This window comes from Artemia sp. Qi Xiang Cuo, chromosome 1, assembly GCF_049724085.1.
Source record: "Artemia sp. Qi Xiang Cuo chromosome 1, ASM4972408v1, whole genome shotgun sequence".
NCBI classification, from domain to species: Eukaryota; Metazoa; Arthropoda; class Branchiopoda; order Anostraca; family Artemiidae; genus Artemia; species Artemia sp. Qi Xiang Cuo.
Window position 1 is genome coordinate 130,545 of NC_142794.1, and position 22,431 is coordinate 152,975.

Below are 22,431 nucleotides of genomic sequence, written 5' to 3' on the forward strand. Positions count from 1 at the left end.
ACAACACTGTTCAAATGGAACTTGTGCATTATGAGGACGACAGAGTTTCATCCCAAATCATCCTCTAAAATGTATCAAACTGTTTCACCCAAAAAAATCCAAAAAATGTTGATTAAATTGTTTTCGCCCAAATAATCCCCTAAAAGTAGTTTTAGATTGTTCCTTTGTTTCGGCATCCTTTTGTGATGTCAAATTTAAAATCCCTAGGGAACTATTTCCCGCGTAAAATATATTCAATCTGTCTTGTATCTCGTTTGAATTTCTGAAAAAATCTAAGGTGTTCCTAGTTACACTATTAAGGTTTCGAAAGAATATTAATTTATCTCTGACACTAAAGACCAGAGAAGCCATATTTAAAAATAGAATATTGATTTATCTCTGACACTAAAAAAGAGAAGCCATATTGTTTCAGGCTTAGAAATATCCCCTGATTGACATTGAAAGAGACCCGTGATCCTGTCCCGTTAGTGGATTAATACACCTAGAATTCCCCGTTGATTATGCAAATCAATTTCAAAGAAATCCCGTCCCCTTCGTGGATCAATAAACCATGAATAAACTATGTACGTTCTGTGCTGGTACCCCAACTCCTACTTTGCCCGTTTCGTTCCTGACCGTGTCAGTTGACGGGCAGTTGCAGAACTTGATAACTAACTGTACCGAAGTCTCCCGTATCGGCAAAACTAGGTTCTACAAGCTTCGGTTCTCTCGCCAAGAAGACTTATTAGTAGTCATTTCCTCGTCAGTGCTAATCGAGTACGAGCGAATCCGCATTGATAAGTTTCTCCCTCTCCCTCCTCGCTGCTACAGCTGCCAAGCTTATGGACATATTTCCCAGCACTGTAAAGCTCTTACTCGCTGTTCGCGTTGTGCACAGACTGAACATTCGAACAAGCTGGAAACCCCCTATCAAAATAAAATGAAGTGTGTGCCGTGCAACCAAGCTGACCATCTTTGTTACAGCTACAAATGTCCTGTCGCACAGAAACTTATGAATCCCTAAAATGAGCACTGATCTACGCATTACATCATGAAATATTAAGGGAGACATCTCAGTGAAATTACTCATAATCCAAACTCTATGTGACACGAATGACGTTCTCTATCTACAAGAGCGCCTTCTCACTGCCAACAGTCTATGTTTATTGATCAAGACTACTTCTGCTGTCGCAATAATTTGTGCCGCTAGACACTTCGGGGTTGGTCGGCCGAGTGAAGGCTCTGCTATTCTTGCTAGAAGCGTCCTCATGCCCGAACACTTTCGCCACAGTGACTATTTTACGGCAGTCCAAATTCAGAATTATGTGGTGGTCTCAGTGTAGTTACCAAACGATTACCGTAATGCTACATCAGACAGACAATTTGATCAAGCATGCCGTCAAGTCAGTTCCCTCCTGTCTGATTGTGAACTGCGAAAACCTAGCAGTAATCCTTGCTAGTGATATGAACTGTAACCTTTTGGATGACATTAGCAGTCGTGCTAATATTCTGAATAGTATGTGCCCTCGGCTCTTGGTGGTCGAGAATACCCAATGTTTCACATATATCCATAACTCTGGCAGTACCTCTTCTCTGAACTTCTTCATTTGCTCCCCGAATGTAAAACCAGACTCAGGATCCTCACTTATCTCCACTTTCCAAGTCTCGGACCATATGCCCATCAGTAATATATTCCCTGTTCAACTTATTGCACCGAGTTGTCCAAGTCCAGACAATGATAGTAAATGGCATGAAACCAGTGACTGGGCCCGTGCATATACGTTTATGATCCGGGCTGTTAGTTATTCTATTTTGAAAAAGATCGAAGTGCCGTTTCATCTACTTTCCCAAAAAAAACTATTAACCTTTGCAGAGAAGCCAATATTGCTGAATATTTACTGTGCAGAGATCGTTCACGCTCTACGCTCTGCCGAGCGAGCTAGTTTACCCATACGAAGAGTACGTCTTGGAACTGAGAAGCATGGTTGGTCAGGTAACCCTGACCTCGTTGATTCTTGTGCTAAATCAAAATTCTGGTTTCATGTTTGGAAGGAGTGTGGTAAGCCACGGCAAGGTTTTATAAATGAAATTCGTCTGAAAACAAAGCGAAATTTTACGAAAGTACTTAGGCAACACCAGGCTAAATCAGTAGCTGAACCATCAAGTAAAGCCACAAGTGAACCTAATTTCGTATGGAAACTGCTCAAAAGAGATAATTCAAAAGCGTATAATGCTTTCAAAATTAACAGTGACCAGTGGTATGGTTACTTTAAAAGTGAATTTTTCGAGACTGATCCATCATTATCAAACCAATATGAAAGGGAGCTTGATGGCTGCTTAGGCCAATCAACTGATGAGATCAGTTTTATTGTTACTCGATCTGCGGCTACTGAGTGCATTTCTAAGCTACAAAGGGAAACTTCTCGTGGTGTTGATGGTCTCTGTGCACAGCTTCTAATATGTGGGTTCCCTCTCCTGATTGAGCTTATGACCTTACTCTGTCAGATGATATTCTGTTGTGGTATAGTTCCTGATTTGTTTAGTACTGGAGTATTAACCCCGGTATTAAAAAGGGGAAAGCCCAAGGGCCAATGGTCTTCTTTTAGACGAATTACGGTGTCACCGGTTTATGAAAAGTTTTTTAATTACTAATTACTAACTAGATATCTGATAAGTGGTATTCCGCAGATAACCGATTCGGCTTCAGGAAAGGAGTAGGCCCTTACCATTCTTAATATCTGTTTGCTAATTTACTTCTACATACTCATGAAAATAATGAAGTATTATATTTTACCGAGTTAGACGTATCTAGAGCTTTCGACATGGGTATACATCCACATATCTTCTTGACTGCTTGTAAGCGTGGAGTCAATATTTCTGTCATCAAATCGATACGTGATATGTATAAAAATTTAAAGGCCAAAGATAAGGTTACCATCTCACCTGGTACGGTGGAACTCACTCCTTCAATTCAGTAAAAAAGGGCATTAGACAGGGCACTGTTACTTCTCCTCCCCCTGTTTAATAATACTGCCGTTGTGCCACAACAGAAAGTTCTAACCACATGTATATTTAATGGTATTGATATTTCACTAGCTAACTATGCTGATAACAACCTTGATATTAGTAGAACAGCCTTTAGAATTGAGGATAATTTTTGGAATTCTCGTTAGGGAGTATAAACGTATAGGTCTTCGATTTAATGAAAGTAAGACTGAGTTTCTGGTTTTCAATCACCGTTTAGATTGTCCGACATAGGTTAAGTTAAGCGAACTTGTTATTAAATCACAAGATACACTTAAGTATCTTGGTGTACCAATTGGGTTAAGTCTTTGCGCCACGCGTCAACTTCTGAAAGATTTTTTTGTCCAAAAAAGCTAAAAATGTGTATGATTTAATAGTTGCCTTAAAGTTTAAATTTGACCGACGTATTCTAGCTAGCGTTTATAATGCATTTGCTGTTCCGCATCTACTTGCCCTTGCACCATTTTGGTCTCTTCTTACTGCTTCAGATATTAGGGATTTACGGAAGTGTTTCTATAAGTATGCGAAATATTTGCTAAGGCTGCCTCTCTGGACTAATAACAGCTCACTTCCCTTGCGGTATGGAGTTGCAAGTCCAGTGTCCGCGGTACAGAAAAGAAATGAGAGATATCGGAAGCAGATTATTGGTGAAAGCACCTCTGAAATTGTACGTCTTTGATAATAGGTTTGTTCTTACATATAATTGCACCTATTTGTAATTTTTTTTTCTTCTTGTATGTTCTTCTCTGTTTTGGTTCTGTTTGTATTTGTCAGAAATTATTTGTTTTTTTTCCATTTTCTTTCTTTATACTCCATCAGTGTTGTATTTTACATTTATGATGGGCAATAAATTTATACATATATAATATATATATATATATATTATATATATATATATATATATATATATATATATATATATATATATATATATATATATATATATATATATATATATATATATATATATATATATATATGCTGTAGTTGATGTTAAGAATAAACAAATTTTTCATTAATAAAAACGAAATAACCAAAATAAACAGAGACAACTAACTTGTTTATACAGCAGTTATAACAAGCTGCCATTTGTTAATACCACATGGTGGCGTATTCATTGCTAAATATGCATGTAATTCATATAAAGTAAATACTTAATATAGAAATTTCTTTTTAAGCTTCATTTAAATAAGGTGGTTCGCTCGAGATTTGAAAAAAAAATATATCCGAAACCAAGGTGGATTAGAGATCAATTTGTACCTCAGTAGCCCCCCATGCCCCAAAAACACTTTCTAAAATTACCTGAAAGCTCACGGAGAGGAAATGTTGGCATAAAAACGCACTTTTTGAAGCTTCAGATACACTTCCCCACACCTTTACAAACATCCACCATCCCTTCGTCATAATTGCTGATGCGCAATTATACACCACCACAAGATGGGGATGCTAAAAAAACATCGACATTCGACATGTAACGTTTTTGTCGTCTCTTGAAATGAAGCATTTTCTATATTGAAGTACTCTTTTAAATTTTGCTCACCAGGGCCGTATCCAGGATTTTTTTTTCCGGTGAGGGGGGGGGGATTACAAGAAACTTTAAAAATGCATCAAACATTTTTTTATATGCATTTTTTTTTACCTTTTTACGAGTCGGAAAAACATTTTGGTGTGGTCAAACCCCATACCCCTCCCCCATGGATACAGCCTTGTTGCTCAATTTATCATGAGGTAAAATTTAGAAAATTTTGGAATCATCGTTTTTTAAAGGCCGTTTGGATGTCAATTTGAGGAGGAAGGTGGTAGCCCTCCTCATAGTTAGAGCAACTTTGGACATAACATTAAGAATGAACCAAACGAAAGTGAATAGCGACATTAAAAACAAAACAGAAAAAAAACACAAAATATTCCGTATATTAGTGAAACTATCCCTCTACAATCTCAAGCATCTTACACTGAAGTTTTATAGTGCTTTACAATATTCCTTATCCCATTCTCATTGCCCTTGTCTTTGAACAGTTATCCTTAAAGAATTGGCCAAAAAGTCGAACTTCAGCGTTTACAAACAAATACATAAATAATTTGTCCTTAAACTGCATAAAGATCTATCGTTTGATTTAGTAACCTAACAATGGATACCATATAAATTACGCATATTTTTTTCCAATCCATTTTCATTCTTATATTTTCACTGCACCCAAAGCCAAGTCTTTTTCTTCCAATATAACCCGGCTATCCCAAAAGGACAGAACATCAACATCAACAAATTTATTCATTTCCAGTTAATAGTTAGTTCTCACGGATGGGATTCCCATCATTCCTCAAAAGAATTCCTTTCAGGATTGATCATTTTCCCGTCATGTCTATCTGTTGGATGTTTTTTAACTTTTTTCCTTGGAACTCGATAAGTTTCATGGGAATTACAAGACGACATATTTAAAAGTTATAATGATGTTGGGAATAAAGCATTTTCAGAGCCATAATCGTATAGCCATGGTGGAGAATTATTTATATTTATTTGACACTTGTCACAAAGAAAATAAAAACATAAAACATGACAGGAAATTTCCTGAAATGGGAAATGATGAAAGGAAAATGATGGGCGGACACGCCATCTTCTTTTATTTTTTTTCTGGATTAACTATTTCCTCAGATTCTAGCAAACTGGAAGTAGCTAAAACTACTGAAAATGCTGCCAAGGCTAAAGCTTCTGAGTCTGAATCATTCATGCTGTAATCATTTGAAATTGTTGCTTCCCTTCATGACGTCTGGTGCGTTCGAACACTTTCCCACGAGTGTGAACAGTTTCCCGTCGATCCTTGATAAGACGACAGAATACTATAGACTCCATAATTACAACGCTATTTTAAGGAATCTCCACGTGTCTTATCTTTGTGGGAAGAGTACATCTTGACCTTACAATAGAGAAGAACATTAAATTGCTAAATATAGTCCATGGGAAATATAATTGTAATTCCGGAAAACCTTATGCTCACTAGAAATTCAATCGTGCTGGGTTTCATAATGAAATTGCAAGTATAGTTGGTGTCAGGTAATTAAAGATCTTTGGCTGTACATGCGATGAATTGTATGATCACCTTGCTTTAAAAAAACAAATACATCTTAATGAAAATGGCAATCAGGCTCAACTTAATAGAAAGGCAGTTTTACGACATGATTTGCAAGAAATAATTTTGACAAGGCTTGCGCCTCGTCATTCTCAGCTATGAGAATGGTGTCATTCAGCTTTGAAAATGTGCCTCGTAATTCAGCTTGGAAAATGCGCCCCAACTAGATGAACCAAACGAACCAAAACGAAATCACATGTGTCTTTCTGCTGTTTCTTTTTTTTAGTTTTTGTTAAAGGATTTTTATTTTATTTTTTTTTTATTTAGGTTTTTTTATTTCTGTATTGAGAAGACAGGACTGAATCTTGACAATGGACCTCACTATACACAATAATTAGCTTGCATAAATCTAATAGGGTAGAATCGAAGAAAACTTAAAAGTTGCAATAAGAGCCACCTTTTGCAATGAAGCCGGAGTAGTTTCTGTTGCTGGTGGTTTGCAAACTTTTTTATAATCACAGGGTCCATATCTCACTTATTTTAACTTCACCGTGGCCTCTATTTATACCAGGGGTAGCCAACCCGCTGCTTGTAGGCCGCATGCGGCCCGCCGTAGACATTTTTGCGGCCCGCGAGAATCATCACACTTTTATATTCTGCGCCCTCATGATGCGCTCACATCTTGGAACAATACAGATTCCGTGTTTCATTCTTAACAATATTGTTTATTGATGTATATAGCCCAAGTATTATATTATTATGTTGCATAGCCCAAGTATTATCGATGAATCATGTTATGCAAGTAGAGTTATAAAAACAGTGAATTACATTTGATCACATGCGCTTGCACATTGACAATTTAAGGATTTTTTGAAAGAATTAGATTCTATGTACTTCAGTCGAGTCAGATGGATAAGTCATGGAAGATGTTTACAGCGATTTTATCAGTTACGAGAAGAAACTGATTTGCTTATGAATGACAAAACATAAATGTTTTTATTTTTATATCTTTAATCAATCAAATAATATTAACATTTTGATTACTAAATATCAGTGTATGTATATTAAACTGACAATGTACTTTCATTTGTATTTTTTCAGTAAAGTGCAAATTTTGTTCTGGCCTTGGGAAGGCATAGGAGTTTTACTCCTAAATTATGTTAATTTCTGCTCGTTTTGAGCTCGACTCGGTTATTTATTGTAATTTCGGTTCGTTTTGGGTCTCATTAATTTACCGATGCTGATTTGTGGTAGATTCACGCTTGGTAGATTATTTGATTTTAGTTTTGCTCATTTTTTGTTTAATGGAGTTCTTTACTTTTCTTTGAAAGACTTATTTTGTGGGTAAAATTTTTTTTAATTAATTTCTGTTCGTTTTATATTGACATAGTCTTTTCAGAGAAAAAGAAAATAATACCTTGGATACACTTACGCTATTTGGATTTGGTTAAATTTTAAGAGCAGAAGTAGCCCCGAACGTTTGAACATAATACCCTCAGTCGTTCTTGGGATACTGCTGAGATGCCTTGTTGGGAATTAGCATTATCACAGTGCATTTTAATTTGATCTTAAGTCAACAGTTAGTTTTTAAAGATATAAAAATTGGATTTGAGGAAGACTAAAATCTATTCTATAAATCATATACAACAACTTTCTATATAAACCTTATATGCCCCCAGGGCATAACTTACAATCCTTGCACTGAAGGCTCTTAGGGGCTTATCATCCTAAAAGACCTAATTTCCAGAACTTTCAACTACGTTGAATAAAATCGATATATAAAAATTTTGATTGGAAGTGTTTGGGAAAATGGTTGGCTTGAGAGGGGTGGTAGTCTCTATCCAATCACTTTCAACTATCAAAAAAGGCACTAGCCCTTTTTATTTCTAATTGAATGAGCCCTTTTGGAGTTTCTACGACAACGCTTTCAATAAAAACTTTATATGCCCCCAGGGCATAACTTACAACCCCTGCCCCGAGGGATATGGGGGGAGGGGTTGTCATCCTTAAAGACCTAATTTCCAAAACTTTTAAGTACGTTGAATAAAATGGCTATCTAAAAAAATTGATTGGATGTGTTTTGGAAAAAGGTGGGCGAGAGAGGGGGGTTAGTTACCCTCAAATTACTTTTGACTGTTAAAAAGGGTACTAGTCATTTGAATTTCAAATCGAATGAGCCCTTTTTCAAGTTTTTACGACAAAGATTTCAATAAAGACCTTATATGCCCCCAGGGCATAACTTATAATCCTTTCCTTGAGGGTTGTGGTTGAGTAGGTGAGTCCTCCTTAAAAATATGTTTTCTATGTGGAAATCAACTACCCTGGACAAAATGGCTGTCTCATAATTTTTATTGAATGTGTTTGGGGGAATGATGGGTATGGGAGGGGGGGCTAATTGCCCTCCAATCACTTTCGACTATTAAAAATGGCACTAGCCCTTTGAATTTCCCGTCAAATGAGCTTTTATTGAAAATTCTACGACAACACCTTCTTTTAAAACTTTTTATACCCCCAGGGAATAACTTAAATCCCTTGCCCTGATGGATGTGGGGGAGTGTCCTTCTCAAAAATATATTTTCAAAAACATATTTTTTTCATGTTTGGGGGAATGAAGGGCGTGATGGGGGGGGGGCTAGTTGCACTCAAATCACTTTCGACTATTAAAAAGGGTACTAGCCCTTTGAATTTCCAATCGAATGAGTCTGTTTCGAAGTTTCTACGACAACGCCTTCTATAAAAACCTTATATGGCCCCAGGTTATAGCTTAAAACCCTTGCCCTGAGGGTTTTGGGGGAATTTCCACCTCAAAAACAAATTTTCTAGCTGGAAATCAACTACACTGAACAAGATGGTTATCTCAAAATTTTGATTGAATTTGTTTGGGGAATTATGGGCGTGGGGGAGGGGGCTAGTTGCCCTCCAATCACTTTCGACTATTAAAAAAGGTACTAGCGCTTTGAATTTCCAATCTAATGAGACTGTTTTGAAGTTTCTACCACAACGCCTTCTATAAAAACCTCATATGCCCCCAGGGCATAACACAAAACCTTGCACTGAGGGTTGTGGGGGAGTCTCCTCCTCAAAAACATATTTTCTATCTGGAAATCAACTATGTTGAACAAAATGGCTATCTCAAAATTTTGATTGGATGTGTTCGGGGGAATGATGGGCGTGTGGGGTGGGGGGGCTAGTTGCCCTCCAACCGCTTTCGGCTATTAAAATGGGTACTAGCCCTTCGAATTTCCAATCGAATGAGTCTATTTTGAAGTATCTACTACAACGCCTTCTATAAAACCTTATATGCCCCCAGGGCATAACTTAAAACCCTTGCCCTGAGGGTTGGTCAACGTAGGTTGTTCAACGTAGGGCATATAAGGTCTCAACCCTCAGGGCAAGGGTTTTAAGTTATGCCCTGGGGGCATATAAGGTTTTTTTAGAAGGCGTTGTCGTAGAAACTTTAAAACAGGCTCACTCGATTGGAAATTCAAAGGGCTAGTACCCTTTTTAATAGTCAAAATTGATTGGAGGGCAACTAGCCCCCGACGCCCTTCAATCCCCCAAACACATCCAATAAAAATTTTCAGATAGCCATTTTGTTCAGTGTCGTTGATTTCCAGATAGAAAATATGTTTTTTTAGGAGGACACTCCCCAAATCCCTCAGGGCAAGGGATTTAAGTTATGCCCTGGGGTTATATAAGGTTTTTAAAGAAGGCGTTGTCGTAGAATTTTCAATAAAAGCTCATTCAACAGGAAATTCAAAGGGCTAATGCCCTTTTTTATAGTCGAAAGTGGTTGGAGGGCAATTAGCCCCCCCCCCACACCCATCATTCCCCCAAACACATCCAATAAAAATTTTGAGACAGCCATTTTGTTCAGGGTGGTTGATTTCCAGATAGAAAACATATTTTTAAGGAGGAATCACCCACTCACCCACAACCCTCAGGGCAAGGATTATAAGTTATGCACTGGGGGCATATAAGGTTTTTTATTTAAATCTTTGTCGTAAGAACTTGAAAAAGGGCTCATTCGATTTGGAATTCAAATGGCTAGTACCCTTTTTACTAGTCGAAAGTGATTTGAGGGCAACTAACCCCACTCTCTCGCCCACCTTTTCCCAAAACACATCCAATCAAAAATTTTTGGTAGCCATTTTATTCAACATAGTTAAAAGTTTTGGAAGTTAGGTCTTTAAGGATGACAACCGCTCCCTCATAGCCCTCAGTGCAGGGGTTGTAAATTATGCCCTGGGGGCATATAAAGTTCTTATTGAAAGCGTTGTCGTAGAAACTTCAAAAGGGCTCATTCAATTGGGAATTGAAAGGGCTAGTGCCTTTTTTTAATAGTTGAAAGTGATTGGAGAGCGACTAACGCCCCTCTCACGCCCACCATTTTCCCAAACAAATCCAATCAAGATTTTGAGATATCAATTTTGTTCAACGTAGTTGAAAGTTCTGGAAATTAGGTCTTTTTTGATGATAAACCCCTCAGAGCCTTCAGTGCAAGGGTTTTAAATTATGCCCTGGGGCATATGAGGTTTATATAGAAAGTTGTTGTATTGTTGTAAATCTGTTCTAATTTATAGAATAGATTTTAGTCTTCCTCAAATCCAATTTTTATATCTTTAAAAACTAAATGTTGATTTAAGATTAAATTAAAATGCACTGTGATAATGTTAATTCCCAACAAGGCATCTCAGCAGTATCCCAAGAACGACTGAGGGTATTATGTTCTAACGTTCGGGGCTACTTCTGCTCTTAAAATTAAACCAAATGTAAATAGCGTAAGTGTATCCAAGCTATCAAAGAAAGTAAACAGATTTTTTTGCGAATGGTATCAATTTTTCCATTGCTGGTCAACTAGAGGAGCTATGAAACTAAATTAAACAGTACTATTTGTGTCCAGATTTTTAATAGGGTTTATGCTGTAAAAAATTGCTGAAAATTTTTCTCCGGCATACAAATAACAGGCCAAACTATAAAGTCTTAAAAAACGAAAAAGATTTAACGTGTTATTTTCTTTTTCCCTGAAAAGACTGTGTCAATATAAAACGAACAGAAATTAATTTAAAAAAAATTTTTCCACAAAATAAGTTTTTCAAAGAAAAGTAAAGACCTCCATTAAACAAAAAATGAGCAAAACTAAAATCAAATAATCTACCAAGCGTGACACTACCACAAATCCGCATTGATAGATAAATTAAACCCAAAACGAACAGAAATTACAATATTCAGAAAATCCTTAAATTGTCGATGTGCAAGTGCATGTGATCGAATGTAATTTACTGTTTTTATAACTCTACTTGCTTAACATGATACATCAATAATACTTGGGCTATGCAACATAATAATATAATACTTGGGATATATACATCAATAAACAATATTGTTAAGAATGAAACACGGAATCTGTATTGTTCCAAGATGTGAGCACATCATGAGGGCGCAGAATATAAAATTGTGATGATTCTCGCGGGCCGCAAAAATGTCTACGGCGGGCCGCATACGGCCCACAAGCGGCGGGTTGGCTACCCCTTGTCTAAATAGAGGCCAAGGTGAACTCAAAATAAGGGAGATATGGACCCTGTGATTATAAAAAAACCTCCAGCACCAGAAACTACTCCTGCTTCATTGCAAAAGGTGGCTCTAATTGCAACTTTTAAGTTTTCTTCGATTCTACCCTGTTAGATTTATGCTAGGTAATTATTGTCTATAGTGAGGTCCATTGTCAGGATTCAGTCCTGTCATCTCAATACAGAAATAAAAAACCAAATTAAAAAAAAATGAATATCTTTTAACAAAAACTAAAAAAAAGAAACAGCAGAAAGACACATGTGATTTCGTTTTGGTTCGTTTGGTTCATCTAGTTGGGGCGCATTTTCCAAGCTGAATTACGAGGCACATTTTCAAAGCTGAATGACACCATTCTCATAGCTGAGAATGACGAGGCGCAAGCCTTGTCAAAATTATTTCTTGCAAATCATGTCGTAAAACTGCCTTTCTTCTGAGTTGAGCTGAATTACCATTTTCATTAAGATGTATTTCGTTTTTTAAAGCAAGGTGATCACACAATTCATCGCATGTACAGCCAAAAATCTTTTATTACTTGACACCAACAATACTTGCAATTTCATTAGGAAACCCACCACGATTGAATTTCTTGTGAGCATAAGGTTTTCCGGAATTGCAATTATATTTCCCATGGACTATATTTAGCACTTTAATGTTCTTCTCTATTCTAAGGTCAAGATGTACTCTTCCCACAAAGATAGGACACGTGGAAATTCCTTAAAATAGCGTTGTAATTATGGAGTCTATAGTATTCTGACGTCTTATCAAGGATCGTCGGGAAACTGTTCACACTCGTTGGAGAGTGTTCGAACGCACCAGACGTCAGGAAGGGAAGCAAAAATTTCAAATGAATACAGCATGAATGATTCAGGCTAAAAAGCTTTAGGCTTGGCAGCATTTTCAGTAGTTTTAGCTAGTTCCAGTTTTCTAGAATCTGAGGAATTAGTTAATCCAGAAAAAAAAATTAAAGAAGACGACATGTCCGCCCATCATTTTCCTTTCATCATTTCCCATTTCAGGAAATTTCCTGTCAAGTTTGTTGTTTTTTCTTTCTGTTTTTATATTCTTTGTGACAAGTGTCAAATAAATATAAATAATTCCCCACCATGGCTATAAGATTATGGGTCTGAAAATGATTTGTTCTCGACATCATTCTAACTTTTAAATATTTTGCCCTGGAATTCCCATGAAACTTGTCGGGTTCCAAGCGAAAAAGTTGAAAAACATCCAACAGATAGACATGACGGGAAAATGATCAATCCTGAAAGGAATTCTTTTGAGGAATGAGGGGAATCCCATCCGTGTGAACTAACTATTAGGTGGAAATGAATAAGTTTGTTGATGTTGATTTTCTGTCCTTTTGGGATAGCCGGGTGATATTGGAAGAAAAAGACTTGGCTCTGGGTCAGAGTTGCCACGGGTAGTACCAAAGTACTACTTTTAGTACTTTTTGATCAAAGTAGTACTTCTTGAATACTTTCTGCAAAAGCAGTACTTTTTCAATACTTTTTGTCAAAAGTAGTACTTTAGACCAAAAAGGGCAATTTTTTTTATTGTTAAATTTCAATAAGAAACAATCTTAATAAATCCAGCTTCTTAAAAAGACCCAAAAAATCATTTTAATTGCTCCCTTCCCGTTAAATTTTTTAGAGTGACTTGGTCTCTGTCTCACTTTCTCCAGCCTTAAATTTGCATTACTCCAACATGAAGATTCGAGGGACTCTGAGTGACAAATTTTTGTTTTGTTTTTATTTTATCAAACAAAAAATATTTCAATCATTGTTTTCAGTTCCTATACGAAACAGCAGTTATTTTACATAAAATGCCTTTTTTTCCGTTTGTAATTTGAATCATAACTCCCAACCAAAAGAAAGCAAGAAATAAAAGAAGATTATTTCTTCAACCAAACAATTCAACACCTAGGATGTTAGCCTATAGCTGTTTTGATGGGTTTTACAGGTCCAGACGTACAAATAATTTTTAGGGGAGGAGGTCAAATAATAAAGAAAAAGTTAAACTCATTTTCAAAATGAACTAAAAAGTAGATAATTTTTTTTTTTCTCAAGAATATATAAATGTATATGAACACGAGGGGTACAGAAAGCATTGGATTTTACATAACATAAACACCAAATTTATCTAAGTTTTAAACGCATAAACGAAAAGTAGATGCATTGAGGAAAACAAGTAAAAAAGATCAAATTATGCAAAACCGAATCGATTTTTTGTCCGGGATTTTCACTTATGTTTATAGATTCTGAAAAAAAAAAATATTTTCAAATTTTTAATTTTCCAGTTAAAAAAAAAAAAAATATCGTGTCTCATCCAAGATTAAAACCTAAGTTAACACAGCCTCAGGAAGTGCTCTTACCGTTGTGCTTTACTAATAAAAGTGGAAAGTAACTGGACATTCGGTAGTGGTTGAAAAAAAATTCACAAATTAAAAAAAATTGTGGTACAAAGAAATAAATGGAAAAATGAACAAAAAGATCAGTGAGATAGTAAAATCAAACCGCAAATGATTTAATTAAAAAAATTAGGAGGGATAATAAAAAACCTATAATTTAATAAAGAAATGCCGAGAAATTCGAAAAAATTTACGTTTTCAGGAGCTTGGGGAACCAGCCCAACCTACGTGGTCCCTATGAATCAGTCTTTAAGTAAACTTTAAGCCTACCCTAACAGATACAAGAGTGTTTATTTTCTCCATAAAAATGGGCACTATTCTAGTTGTCTTTTTCTAATGCCAAATATTTAGTGATTGTCCTTTTCTGAAGAAAACATGCTAAACACACAAGCAGTACCATTAAGTTCTTTATCTTATACTATTTCCTCCAAATATCATGGCCCCTTTTCTGAAAATACACCCACCCCTCTGATGGTCCGGGATATAGTCCTAGGAATATATGAAAAAAAATCAACCAATGAAATTGTTACTTTACAATATGAAAGAACACGGAAGAATATAACAAGAAAGAATGTCATCACAAGATTCGACACAACGGTGAAATGTATTTATGCAGTTATATATGGGACCTCAGAATGGGAGGGGGTATAATGTCAAAAAAGTGACCATGACACTTGGAAAAAGTCTAGCATGAAATTGAAAATTCTGGCTCAACTAACCCAGTTTTAATGTTTTCTTTAAATTAGCCCCTGAAACATCCTTGTCAGGAAGCAAATAATCTCTAAGAGCAATATTATGCAGCGAATATTTAACAAATTTTGAAATTTGGGATCTAGAAGTTTCTTTATCTCTTTTATTTTTCTTTCTTCCTCTATTAGATACCTGTTTTAGGGAAGCAAATACTCCTAAAAACTAAACTCGTGGAGCAGAAGGCCCTTGCTTGCACCCCTTAGTTACGCCACTGATTGAACTTATGGACCACTGGTTAGAATTGCTGCTCTTATACAAATTATTTATATATCTAATGATTCTTGTAATGAAGCCAAATAATATAAAGCTAGTGCCAGCGACTGTGAAGAAGCTGCAAATGGCATTGAAGGTGAAGAGAATGAACTATTAAATGTGAGAAAACGAAGAATCAGCAGAAATAAACCAGCAAAGCCAGTGAAAATACAGAAATTCAGTGCAAAATAGATAGAAGATAAAGACTTGCAGGTCTGGCTGCAAAGATATCCAAGGGATAGGACAAAATCTTGGTGTAGGTTTTGCGAAAAGATCATTACTGGTGGCCTATCCATTTTACGTAGACATTCACTGAGGGAAAGTCACATGTCCAAAGTTGTTAGTATGAAGAACCAAGTGCGTATTGCTGATGACCGAACCAATGAGTTTACTTTATCGGGAGCAGCAAAGGAAAGAGAACTAATTAGCCAACAAGTGACAGCTTTAGAGTTGGCAATGTCAGCCTGGGTAGCATCAAAATCCAAGGAGATGAGTATTATGGACAGCTTGCCCGAATTGCTGAAAAAATGTATCCCTGATTCATCAGTAGTAAAGCTTCTTGCATGTGAAAGAACTAAAACCACTGGACCAATCAAAAACGTAATTGCCCCATACGCCATCAGCCAGCTGAGCTCAAGATTGGAAAAATTGCTCTTTTCGCTTATGGTTGACGAAAGCACTGATAAGTGTGGGACAAAATACTTAGTCATCATCGTTCACTACTATGACAACACTACATGCGGAATCAAGGAAGACTCTTTGGCCATTCCAGAAGTTGGGGATACAGCAGCAATGGGCCTTAAAAACTTGATCTATAAGACTTTAAGTGAGAAGAAGATGACAATAAAAAACTACATAAGATTTGCATCTGATAATGAAAGTGTGATGCTGGGGAAAAGCAACGGCCTTGCAGCCCTCATAAAGAAAGATATTCCCTGGCTGGCTTTTTTTATATGCATCGGTTACTGTTTTGAAATATGCTCTGATTTTGATTGTGCGAATTTACATACAGAAATCGTCATTTTAAGAAATTATATATCCCCTCACGTATCGAATTGTGCCAACGACTCCGTGAGTATAAGGAATTCCAAAAGTTCTGTGAAAAAGCCGAGCATACACTCTTATACCCATCCGCAACTCACTGACTAGCGTTTGAGGTCTTTTCTCAGAGGCTGGTGGAACAGTGGACTGCTCTGACGTTGTTTTTGCCTTACTTGCGAATGAAGGTCGGGATCAAACGGCTGTGAAGCTTTATACAGCTTTGATCGATCCCGAAGTCAAGCTTTATTATCTTTTTCTGAATTACGTTCTTCCTATTATAAACGGCCTGAATCTGGAATTCCAGAGTGCAGAAGTGAAAGTTCACAAACTTTTAAAAAGCGTGGGTAATACTCTCTCCGAACTGGCAAGGAATTATATCAAAGACGAGCTTTTGGCCATACGTTCAGTCTTCGAAATAGATTTTTCAAACCCAAGAAACTTCAAAGCTATGGAGACGGATATGCATTTTGGAGCCGAATTTGAGCTCTTTGCAATTGATCAGATTGAAAGTCGGAAACTTCAAGACAGACAGCTAGCTGCGACAAAGAAAAATTTTCTTGCGTTTTATATCAAGCTGTGCTCTGAAACAAAGCGAAGAGTAAACAGTGAAGACCCCTTGCTTCGAATGCTAGACTGGTTATCTCCAGAAACTGCTTTATCCGGATCAGTTCCTTCTATAATACCTCTTTTCCGCATATTCAAGGACTGTTTCAATGGTTCGCTGGAAGTTGAAGCCCTAAACAGAGAATGGAGGCAATTACCATTCTTGAAGAAAGAGCTAGGGGAAGGGAAAGTGTCAGTTTTGGAATTTTGGAATTCAGTGTCCGCCCTCAAAAATGCTGCTGGGTACTCTGCTTTTGTTCACCTACCTATATTCATAAAGGGTATTATGTCGTTGCCTCATAGCAGTGCTTCGGCCGAACGTCAGATTTTGCTGTTAAAGCAAGTTCGGACCCCTCCCCCCCCCTCCGGAACAGACTACTGCCAGAAACAATATCCGATATTATGCATGTCAGGACGGAAGTACCGAATCCAGAGACTTGGGACATTCCAACAGAGCTGGTCAGGAGTGCGAGGAAGTGGAAGCGTGAGCTTTAATAATATTTTATTACTGTAAAGGTCTGCAAATAAAATTCTTTTACTGAACTTTTAGGGTGAAGCCTTTAGTGCGTTGCCCCCGTTTAGTCCCATTTAGGCAAAATGAGATGGAAAATAATAGTGTGGACTGCTTTTCCTGAAAAAATGCCAAAAAGGAGACAATAAGTGATAAATAAAAGTAGCTTTTAAATGTAGTAGCTCTTAAACAGAAAAAAGGTTAATTGTCTAACTGATGCTTAATTTTTTTTTTTTTTCAGGTTTTGACTAAGAAAAAACACAGGCTTGATAAGGATAACTGATAAACTTGTACAGATTTGTTTCAAAAAACTGCACATATTGAGTGCTTTTCCTGCTTCCAGTTCTCTGTCCTATTTTCCCAGAAAACGGATAATCTGGATGTCATATTTCCCTACTAGGCGATTACTGACCATTCACAGTGAAAATCCAGAGATAACTTTGATGATTTTAATTGTAGTTGCTTTCCATATCAGTGGCCCTTTTTTGCCGTATCGGAAGTCAGTGTTCGACCGGCTATACAGAAATAACAATAGATCTTATGCCTTATGCGCCCCCAGGCGTAGGAGGACCTAAGTAAGTAAGTAAGACTCTGGCTTATATGATAAGCCAAAGAAAAACTACGGTGCTAAAAGGCCGTGTGTTGGGCGCACCCCCACACCCGGCCAAATTTTAGGCACGGAGTTAGTAGTACTTTTCTGTCGTGGCAGTACTTTTGAGCTATCCTGGCTAGTACCAGTAGTTTTGTTGAAGTGGCAACCCTGCTCTGGGTGCAGTGAAAATATAAGAATGAAAATGGATTGGAAAAAAATATGCGTAATTTATATGGTATTCATTGTTAGGTTACTAAATCAAACGATAGATCTTTATACAGTTTAAGGATAAATTATTTATGTATTTGTTTGTAAACACTGAAATTCGACTTTTCAGCCCATTCTTTAAGGACAACTGTTCAAAGACAAGGGCAATGAGGAATATTGGGATAGGGAATGGGATAAGGAATAAGTGTACCAGTAGTTTTGTTGAAGTGGCAACCCTGCTCTGGGTGCAGTGAAAATATAAGAATGAAAATGGATTGGAAAAAAATATGCGTAATTTATATGGTATTCATTGTTAGGTTACTAAATCAAACGATAGATCTTTATACAGTTTAAGGATAAATTATTTATGTATTTGTTTGTAAACACTGAAGTTCGACTTTTCAGCCCATTCTTTAAGGACAACTGTTCAAAGACAAGGGCAATGAGGAATATTGGGATAAGGAATGGGATAAGGAATAAGTGTACCAGTAGTTTTGTTGAAGTGGCAACCCTGCTCTGGGTGCAGTGAAAATATAAGAATGAAAATGGATTGGAAAAAAATATGCGTAATTTATATGGTATTCATTGTTAGGTTACTAAATCAAACGATAGATCTTTATACAGTTTAAGGATAAATTATTTATGTATTTGTTTGTAAACACTGAAGTTCGACTTTTCAGCCCATTCTTTAAGGACAACTGTTCAAAGACAAGGGCAATGAGGAATATTGGGATAAGGAATGGGATAAGGAATAAGTGTACCAGTAGTTTTGTTGAAGTGGCAACCCTGCTCTGGGTGCAGTGAAAATATAAGAATGAAAATGGATTGGAAAAAAATATGCGTAATTTATATGGTATTCATTGTTAGGTTACTAAATCAAACGATAGATCTTTATACAGTTTAAGGATAAATTATTTATGTATTTGTTTGTAAACACTGAAGTTCGACTTTTCAGCCCATTCTTTAAGGACAACTGTTCAAAGACAAGGGCAATGAGGAATATTGGGATAAGGAATGGGATAAGGAATAAGTGTACCAGTAGTTTTGTTGAAGTGGCAACCCTGCTCTGGGTGCAGTGAAAATATAAGAATGAAAATGGATTGGAAAAAAATATGCGTAATTTATATGGTATTCATTGTTAGGTTACTAAATCAAACGATAGATCTTTATGCAGTTTAAGGACAAATTATTTATGTATTTGTTTGTAAACACTGAAGTTTGACTTTTCAGCCCATTCTTTAAGGACAACCGTTCAAAGACAAGGGCAATGAGGAATATTGGGATAAGGAATATTGTAAAGCACTATAAAACTTCAGTGTAAGATGCTTGAGATTGTGGATGGATAGTTTCCCTAATATACGGATTTTTTTTTTTTTTTTTTTTAATGTCGCTTTTCACTTTCGTTTTGCTTATTTTTAATGTTATATTCAAAATTGCTCCAACTATGAGGAGGGCTACCACCTTCCTCCTCAACTTGACGTCCAAACAGCGTTTAAAAAACGATGATTCAAAAATTTTCCAAATTTTACCTCATGATAAATTGAGCAGCAAGGCTGTATCCATGGGGGAGGGGTATTTGGTTTGACCACACCATATATATAAATATATATATATATATATATATATATATATATATATATATATATATATATATATATATATATATATATATATATATATATATATATATATATATATATATATATATATATATATATATATTTCTTACACGCTCTTTATAAGGATTTGATCGCATGGTCCGCCTGGAATTAGTAAAATTTTTACTTAATATATCCCCTCAAAGAGGGATTAGCCTCAATTAACCGTATTTATTTAGGACATAATTTATTATGAAGCTTAAAAACTGGGTCTCTTCCACGAGCGAGTCTTTTCCGCCAAAAAGTATATTTACGTGACAAATGACACATCACTGTGGTCGTTCAAAATAAAAGCACATTTCAGGCCACGTGTTTTGATCAAGGGGTTGCCTAGTTTAAAAAAATCTTGCACACTAGGCGGCGTAATCAATGGGTGAAAGTTTGCACACGTGGGGAGAAAAGTTCAACACAATTGGCTTGAAGTGTATCGTGCGTGGTGCGAAGAGGTAAAACATGGTGGGAGTGTACTAAGCTTGTCGGAGCAAGTGCCGCTCAAAGATGTACGTATACCAGTTGGATGAGAGTTAAAGAGTCCCCGGTTTTGATTTTAAAATTGTCGATCGTAATAAAGTAGGAAGTATATTTATGGAAGATAAGGAATTTTGTTATCTACTCTCTTTTGAAAGCTTTCCAACCTGACGTTATGTTTTAGTAGAGTCGTTAATAAAAATGTTTCTTTTTATATTTTGAAACTTTTTCAATAGACCTTTATGGCTGGCTAAAAAGATGCAAGTCACTAGCATATTTGCAGGGTGCTGTGGAACCTACTATAAAAGAATCAAATCATTTTTAGCGGCCAACTATTAACCAGCCTAAAAGTGGATGCTAATAGTAGTAATAAACAAATGTTTCAAACAGTTTGTGATAACGAACTGTAATAAGGAGCGACCCGGCTCAATAGTAACCGAAACTTAAAAAACAGGAATTTTGATACCAATAGATGTATCAAAAGAATTGCCTTTTTATGCTGGTTTTGAATATATAAATTTCATTAAGTTTAGTTTTACCCATCAAAGAATACGAGCCTGAGAAAATTTTCGTGATTTTCAAAAAAGGTGGAAAACAACCCCTAAAAGTCAAGTGATCTTATTGAAAATCATACCATCAGATTCAGTGTATCAGAAAACCGAACTGTAGAGGTTTCAAGCTACTATCTACAAAAATGTGGAATTTTGTATTTTTTTGCCAAAAAAAATCACAATTGCGTGTTTATTTCTTTGTTTTTTGCTTTTTTTTTCCAGGGGTGATCGTATCGACCCAGTGATCCTAGGATGTCGCGAGAGGGCTCATTTGAACGGAAATTAAAGGTTCTAGTGCCCTTTTTAAGTGACCAAAAAATCGGACGGCAACTAGGCCCCCTCCCCGCCCATTTTTCGGGAAAGCTCTTTTAGATATAAACTTGTCCATTATTTGCGCATAGTATTTGTTATTGATATGTATGCATATATCTTCGGATGGGGGGAGGGCGGGACAAATTTTCTGCTGGAAGTTTTTCCGCGGAGGGATTTTCTATGGAGAGGGAAGTTTCCAAGGAGAAAACTTGTCAGGGGAAACTATACACTGGAGGAATTTGCCAGAATTCTTATACAAAATGTTTTTTATGTGTCTTGCTTTCTCTTTTCCGTCTCAATTTTGCGCGTGGGGTGGTTAAAAGTAATTGTCTGGGGTAAATTTATACCGGGATCGAATTGTCTAGAGGATAATTCCGTGAGGAGGGGGTTTCTCCGTGGAGGTGGGGCCAGATTTCCTGGCATTATTTAAAAACCGATCAGAAATTAAATAAAATAGACAACAAGTTTTTTCTACTGAAAGTAAGGAGCAGCATTAAAACTTAATGAAGAGAAATTATTTTGTGTGTAAAGGGGGTTTCACCCTCCTCAACACCTCGCTCTTTACGCTAAAGATTGAATTTGGTCCCAATTCTTTAAGAATGACTCCTGAAACACAAGGGCCGTTTCATTAGAACAATAAGACGCTCTTTTAAGAGTACTAGAAAACTTTGGCGTAAAGAGCGAGGTGTTGAGGAGGGGGCAACCCCTTTATATACGTAGTAATTTCTGTTCGCAATAAGTTTTAATTTTGCTCCTCACTTTCAGTTGAAAAAACTTTTTTTTTTTTTTTTTTTTAATTAGAACGAATTGACCATTACAAACGAAGAAAACTGCATTGCGGTAACGAGCTGCCATTTGTAAGTTTGTAGCACAAAACGACAATTTTGGCCAGAGGATGCCAGAAAGCCATCGAGTCCAAATTCCGTGATAGCCAATTAGTTTAGAATTATCGTAAAACAGCGTATGATTTTTCCAGTTACAAAGGCAGTAATGGCGAGTGGTGACGTATTCGTTCCTAAAGAAATATGCGCGTTGTTAATACAAAATAAGCGTTTAGTATATATGTTACGGTGAAAGACCAAAATATGGCAAATGTCGACATTCATGTCCGCTTGGATTCAATCAGCTTTGCCAGCCAGCTTTTTCAGTAGTAGAAGGGCCTTATTGAGTCCGACGATAACACCACCCCTTCGAATCCCGATCCGGACACTTTTTTTAAAACTCCCACGCCCACACCATATAAGGGCATAGAGTCATTAGGGAGAATGATTGCGTAATCGGTCAATGACCTCTTTCTCCAGGCTTGTTTTTGGCACGCTCTTAGCGAATGTCAAGGTCAATGGTGTTGTTGTTTCCGAGGCAAAATGCCAAGGTCAATGTTGTTGTTGTTTTGAACAGAGTCATTAGAGAGAACACGTGGTTAATGGGGTCAATGACCTAAAT